Source organism: Hyaena hyaena, unplaced genomic scaffold (genome assembly GCF_003009895.1).
Source record: "Hyaena hyaena isolate Hyena2069 unplaced genomic scaffold, ASM300989v1 scaffold_68, whole genome shotgun sequence".
Lineage (NCBI taxonomy): Eukaryota > Metazoa > Chordata > Mammalia > Carnivora > Hyaenidae > Hyaena > Hyaena hyaena.
The window spans coordinates 216138-221342 of NW_024080700.1; positions in this window are offsets into that span (position 1 = coordinate 216138).

Genomic DNA, 5205 nt, shown 5'->3' on the forward strand with positions numbered 1-5205 from the left:
ATGAGCAGGGGAGGGTCAGAGAGAGAGGGAGTGACAGACTGAAATAGGCTCCAGGCTCTGAGCTGGCAGTCAGCACAGAGCCTGACACGGGGCCCGAACCCACGAACCGCGAGATCATGACCTAAGCGAAAGTCAGACACTTAACCGACTAAGCCACCCAGGCGCCCCAAAATCAAACTTCTAGAGATAAAAAATATATTGGATAAGAGTAATGGAAGATTAAACATTACAGAAGGAAAAAATAGTGATCTTAAAGATACAGCACATTAAGGGGCACCTGGGTGGCTCAGTAAGGTGAGCATCTGACTTTGGTTCAGGTCATGATCTCATGGTTCATGGGTGCAGACCCCACATTAGGCTCTGCTGACAGCTTGGAGCCTGGAGTCTGCTTTGGATCTTTGTCTTCCTCGCTCTCTGCCCTTTCCCCAATTGCACTTTGTCTGTCTCTCTCACTCTCTTGAAAATAAATGTTAAAAAATGTTTTTTAAGATATAGCACATTAAATATTCAATATATACCACTGAGGGGAAAAAATCCAATAAAATTAAGAGCATCCATGAGATGTAGAATAATTTCAAACAGCCTATATGAGTAGATGGAGTCCTAAAAAAAAGAGAGAGCAGTTGACAAATACAAATGACTTCAAAGACATTTGAAGAAAATTTTCCAAATTTGATGAAAACCATAAACATACATATCAAAGATCAAATGAATCCCAAGCACAAGAAAAAAAAAAAAACCCTACACCAAGGCACACCATAATCAAATTGTTCACACCAGTAGTAAAGGGAAAACCTTCAATTCAGCCAGAGGAAAAAAAGACATGTAGAAAAAAACAAAGATAATAATGACAGATTTTTCATTGGAAATAACACAAGAAAGAAAATAGAGCAATCCATAAAGTACTGAAAAAAAACATTGTCATAATAGAATTCTATACCTAGCAATAATATCTTCCTAAATGAAAGAAAAGCAACACGGGTGAACCTTGCAAACATTATGCTAAGTGAAAGAAGCCAATGACAAAAGTCCACATATATTAGTTTATTCTATGAAATGTCCAAAATAGGCAAAATTTTACAGACAAGAAATTAATGGGGACTTAGAGCTGGGGTATGGGGACAGAAGGAGGTAATAAATAAAAGGAATAGGATTTCTTTTTGCGGTAATAAAAATATTCTAAAATCAACTATGATAATGGTTGCACAACTCTGAATAAAACAAAAACCACTGAATTCTATACTTTAATTGGTATGTGTATGTGAATTTCATCTCAATAAAGCTGTTTATAAAGTGAAAGGAGAAATTTTAAATTTTTCAGGAATAGAAAAGCTGAAAAAGTCACCACCCACAAACCCATACTACATGTTAAAGGAAGTCCTTTAGGTTGAAGGAAAATGATCCTATCATTTGGATACTACATTTGGAAATATGGATCTACACAAAGGAATATAAAGAACACCAGAAATGGTAACTGCAAAAGTAATTATTTGTTCTTATTGTTTATATAAATCTCTCTAAAACATAAGTAATTATTGAAACAAAATTATTAACAGTGTATTATAGGTTTATTATACTTACATATACATAAAGTATGTGATAAAAAAAATTCTGGGAGGGGAGAATGGATAAGTGCTACCATAGCATTCTTGCACTATACCTAAAGTGATATAATATCATTTGACAGTAAATTGTTTTGGTTTAAGATGTATATAATAAACAAAGTAATCACTGAAATGACACAGGGTGATAGATAATAAGTCAAAAAGGAGATAAAAATAGAAGCATAAAAATAATCCAAAATAAGGAAGAAAAAGAAATAAAACAAAGAACAGATAAGACAAAAAATAATTAGAAAAGGGACACCTGGGTGGTTTAGTCAGTTAAGCATTTGACTCTTGATTTCGGCTCAGGTCATGGTTTCCTGGTTGTGACACAGAAGTCAGCGTAAGATGGGGCTCCACACTGAGTGTGGATTCTCTCTCCTAAGATTTTCTCTCTCTCTCCCTTTCTCTCTCTGTCCCTCTCCCCCACTCACATGCTCTCTCTTTCTCTCTCTAAAAATTAAAAAAATTAAAAAATTAAAATAATAAGCAAAATGACAGGCTTAAACCCAACCAAATTAGTAACTGCCTTAAGTGAAAATGCTCCAAATACTACAATTCAACGCAGATATTCCCAACCAGAAATAAACAGATCAGTAGAACAGAAAAGAGTCTAGAAGTAGACAAAAGGATTAATGGAAAGATCATTTTTTTACAAAGATACTAAGGTAATTCGGTGAAGAAAATTGTCTTTCAGACAAGATCAGGTACATTCAGGGTGGATGGCCATAGACAAGAAAATAGTCTTTCAACAAATGAAGATGGAACTACTGTATATCCACATGCAAACAAAACAAAAATAACTTTGATCGGTATATCATACCATATATAAAAATTAACTCATTTGGACCTAAATATAAAACTTAAACTTGTAGAGCATAGGAGAAAATCTTTGTGTAACCTTGGTTTAGACAAAGATTTGTTAGATATGATCCCAAAGCACAATCTGTTAAAAAATATTGACAAATTAAACTTCATGTAAATTGAAAACTCTTAATCTTCAAAAGTCACTATTAAAAGAATTAAAACGCAACCCACAAACTCAGGAAAAAATATGCAAAGCATATATCTGATAAAGAATTTGATTCCACAATATATTTTTCAAGAACTCTCAAGTATCAAAAATAAGAAAACAACCCAATTTTTTTAACGGGCAAAAGATTTAAGTGAACTCTTTTCAGCAAAAAAGATACATGAATGCCAAGTGAGCACATGAAAAGATGTTTAACATCATCATTTAAGTAAATGCACATTAAAACCACAATGATACAGATCTACACACTTTGATTTAATGTCTTAAGTTAAAAGACTAACCATACCAAGTATTGGCAAGGATGCCAAAGAACTGAAACTCTCATACACTACTAGTTGGGATGTAAAATGGTACAATCGCTTTGGAAACAGTTTGTGGTATACCCACACATGAGAATACGACTTACAATAAAAAGAATGGGCTATTGATATAAGCAACATGAATGAATCTCAAAGTAATCAGGTCTTGCAAAAGAAGGTAGACTAAAAAATTTTTAATGAAAAAATTTTAAAAACCATACTGTACAATTCTATTTAGACAAATTCCAGAAAATGCAAACTAATATAGTGCAGGAAGCAGGTCATTCATTGCAGGAGTGGGAGATGGGGGGCAGGGTGAAGAGAGACAAGAAGAAAGAATTATAAAGGGAAATGAGAAAAATTGGGGTTATGACTGATTATGTTCACTGCCTTGATTGTGGTATTGGGTTCATAGGTATATACAGATGTCAAAATTTATATTAAGTTACATACTTTAAACATGTGCCACTTATTACTCTATGCAATAATTTATATAATTTAATATATAATTTTAATTTAATTAATAATCTATATAATTAAGCCTCAATGAAATTGGGCACTTGATTATTTTATAGTCATAAAGGCTTAAAACATATCCTAATAAATCCAAAGAAATATCTAAAGTAGAAGGAATTTCTGGGGCACCTGGGTGGCTCAGTCAGTTAAGCATCCAACTTCAGCCAAGGTCATGATCTCCCAGTTTGTGAGTTCAAGCCCCACAATGGGCTCTGTGCTGACAGCTCAGAGCCTGGAGCCTGCTTCAGGTTCTGTGTCTCCTTCTCTCTCTGCCCCTCATCCACTCGCTCTCTCTCTCTCTCAAAAATAAATTTTAAAAAACAAAACATTAAGAATAAATAAAGTAGAAGGAATTTCAGGGGCACCTGGCTGGCTCAGTCAGTGATGGATGAGATGATCTCAGGCCCCACACTGGGTGTAGAAATTACTTAAAACAATCTTTTTAAAAAATAAAAAGTAAAGTAGAAGGAATTTCAGTTTGCTATATTAGCGGGAGATATTTTAGAGGACATGGAATCTTAAGTTCCTGTAAGTTCCTAAAAGTCCAGCATGGCTAAAATACCTTATAGGCCACACCACAGATGGTGGTAATTACTTATTTATCTTTTGAGTACTAATCGGAGTAAAAGCTAAAATGAAAATCTACAGGAGATGCCTGGGTGGTTCAGTCGGTTAAGCATCTACCTCTTGGTTTCGGCTCAGCTCATGATCTCACAGTTCGTGAGTTCGAGCCCTACATGGGGATCTGCTCTGATGGCACAGAGCCTGCTTGGGAATCTCTCTACCCCTCCCCTGCTTGTGTGCTCTCTAAATAAAGAAATAAATAAACTTTTTAAAAATCACAAAAAAAGAAAATCTACAGAATTTCAAGAGGTTTATTTCGACCGTCCATACAAGGACTCTTCTCTTGAGACCATAAAACATAAGGCAAGGCTCCTTCAACACCAACTCACATACCTTGAACAATAACAACAACAAATCTGATTTCAATAGATGATGCCCCATGCTAATGTTTTTCAATTACCACGAGATTCTATCATAATCACAAGGATTCCCATAAATGATTTGTGATTCCCACAAATCATTTCAATAGGTATTAGAGTCTACTTAGAAGCTGCCTTCCCAGTGAAACCTCCTGTAATCAATTTCACTCATCTTTGAGCACTTCAAGACTCTTCTTAGCATTCAGGTTTGTAAACCAAACCACAATAACTACAAAACTCTCTATGGCTGAATCCCTCTCTATGGTCAACTAGCTGTGCATGTCACTAGAGAAACTGTACAGACAGTGGGCATGGGTCTATGAAGACCCTCCCCAAGACTATGGAAAAGAAGTAGACATTTATAAATTCTATATTCTTGTTTCAAAAGTTGATATTCTCGGGGCACCTGGGTGGCTCAGTCAGTTAAATGTCCATCTCTTAATTTCAGCTCAATTCATAGTCTCGTACTTTGTGAGATCAAGCCCATCTTGGGCTCTGTGCTGACAGTGTGGAGCCTGCTTCAGATTCTCTCTCTCCCTCAAAATAAATAAATAAACATTTTTAAGGGGCGCCTGGGTGGCTTAGTCGGTTAAGCGTCCGACTTTCGCTTAGGTCATGATCTCGCGGTTCGTGGGTTCGAGCCCCGCGTCGGGCTCTGTGCTGACTGCCAGCTCAGAGCCTGGAGCCTGTTTCAGTCTGTGACTCCCTCTCTCTCTGACCCTCCCCTGCTCCGCTGTCTCTCTCTCTCTCTCTCCTATAAATAAATAAAA